Here is a 2,714-nt window from a genome sequence, read left to right on the forward strand (position 1 = left end):
AACATCTCGTTAGTTCTAATCTTGACTCTGACTAAGCTTGATCTTTAGTCAGTTTGTATCTTTTGACATCTTAATAAATTTACAGGGTTTTACCTTCGAAAGGAGAACTACTAATTATTCTTCTTTCGAACGGGTTTGCCTTCCGTTGTACCGGAATTTAACATTTAATTATTTTAAAACCTTCCCGCTTCCTTTTTAAAGGATTCAACTAAAGAGAATCCGACCAATCAAATTCATATGATTAGAGTTGCGTAATTAAAGGTAACTCGGCTCGTAACATAAATTGGGGGCTCGTAACCGGTCTTTAGTGCGGGAATTCGAAATTTAACAATTTTGAACAATTTGAACTCTGAAAAATACTGTGAAAATTGAAAACATACAGAATAAATTTTATTTTGATAAAATTTTGAAATTAAAAGTGAACAATAAACTGCAAGTGTATAGGAGAATATTATTCTCTTAAGTTCCTGAAAGAAATAGACGTTACTAATTTCCTGGTGAACCGTGGAGGATCCTGAGGTCCTGTTCTTCTGACGTCTTGAATTCCTGAGAGCTGTCACCTGCCGCTCATCTGCAAATTGTGTTGTGTTGTGCGGGAGTGAATCCTCATGGAGGAATAAAAGGTCATTTTCGTAATTTTAAGAGAAATTTTATTTCGATTCAGTGAAGTGAAGGAATTATCTACAAAAGGTCAGTTTAGTTAAATCTGCGAATGATTGCTAAATTTATGTAAAAGATTTTTTCCTTTTTGATAAATTTGTAAAAAAAAAAAAAAAATTTCTCTTCTCTCTCTTAATTAGAGTAGTTAATTGTTTTTATAATTATTGATTAAATAATTAAATTTATTTTGCTTTCATTATAATAAATTACAATGTCTGAAAATCAACAAGAAAACAATCTTTATCCTCACGTAGAAGATATGGAGGAAGAATATTTGAGTGAAGAAATGATTGAAGAATTGCAATATGATGATGTTAGAAATCATGAAAATCGCTTGAATACATACGATTATCAACAACCTCAAGGTTTAATGAGTCGTATGAATCCAAATGATTTGCTTCAAATAGCTGATATAGTAGGTCAGCATTTGCAAAATAAAAGAAATTCCAATCCCTCGGAATCATCAACATCAAAATCAAACCCAACCTCTTTTACTGAAGTAAATTCTGAAACATCGGGTCACATCCTTACAAATAATATATCATCCTTAAAAAATTTGGTTGAATTGGTACCAGAATTCGATGGAGAAAACATCCCAGTTCAAAAATTTATTAAGGAATGCTCGTCATTAAGAGAAAATACTAGCTCTTTGATGCAACCTTTTCTTTTGAAATTTGTATTAACCCTTTAACGCACAAATGGACAAAATTTTGGCATGAAGTTTGAGGACTTATTTCGGTACTTAAAAATCAATAGAAAAATTCACGAATCATCATTTCTTATGTTTTCATATGCACTCTATCGAATGGCGTTAAAAAAAAGTCAAAAATTTATAAACAAAAAAGTTATTAATGTTTTTTATAAAAAAAGTCCGATTTTTTTCCAATTTTTGTTTAATTTTCAATTTTTTCTACTATGAAATAGCGAAAAAATAATTCCAAATATTACAAATAACGTGACATAGATATATAACCTAGAAGATAGGACTATAGAGAAAATTAAAAATTAAAATGGCGGCTCAAAACTGGAGTTTGAAGTTCAAATTTTTTTCAAAATTTGATTCGAAAGTACGAAATTGTTAAAAGTGTTTAGATCATCTTAAAATTTGTTACTTGGGGGTTTTAGGGGTCGCTGATCACGAATCAGAAGTCCAATTTTCAAAATTCAAAATGGCGGATCCAATATGGCGGCTAATTTTTTTTAAAAACTAATTAAATTTGCTTGAAACTTGTTACTCAGGGGTTTTTGGGGTCTCTGATTATGAATATGAAATCCAATTTTTAAAATTCAAAATGCCGGATCTAATATGGCCGACAAATTTTACAAAAATTCATTAGATTAGCTTGAAATTTGTTACTCTGGGGTTTTAGGGGTCGATGATCACGAATCAGAAGTCTAATTTTCAAAATTTAAAATGGCGGATCCAATATGGCGGACAATTTTTGTAAAAACTTATTAAATTTGCTTGAAACTTGTTACTCGGGGGTTTTTGGGGTCGCTTATTACGAATATAATATCCAATTTATAAAATTGAAAATGGGGATCCAATATGGCCGACAAATTTTCAGTTAAAATTTGATAATCACGTTCTTTAGCCATTGAAATACTTAAAATATTTTTAATGTTTTCCAACTTTCACCACGTGGAGGTAAACGTGAACTGGAAAATCTTTTTTTTTATTTTTAAATTTTATATATTTTTTTTACTGTTTTATTTTTTTATGTATTTTTCTTCTTTTTATTTGTTATTATAATTTTTGAATTTAAAGGTAAAAAAATAGAAATGCATGTTTTATTTTAATCATTACTTATTTCAGGGTCAAATTGAAAAAAACAATTTTTTTATCTCCAGCTTGAAGCTCTTGTAAAACCTTTCAAAAATCATTCTTCATAGTTTTAATTCGATTAAATTTACTTATCAATATATTAAATCGAAAAAAATAATTTAAAAAAAGACTTATCAGTTCACGTTTACCTCTACGCGGTGAAAGTTGGAAAACATTAAAAATATTTTTAATATTTTAATGGCTAAAGATTGTGATTATCAAATTTCAA

This window comes from Leptopilina heterotoma, unplaced genomic scaffold, assembly GCF_015476425.1.
Source record: "Leptopilina heterotoma isolate Lh14 unplaced genomic scaffold, ASM1547642v1 Lhet_456, whole genome shotgun sequence".
Classification (NCBI taxonomy): Eukaryota; Metazoa; Arthropoda; class Insecta; order Hymenoptera; family Figitidae; genus Leptopilina; species Leptopilina heterotoma.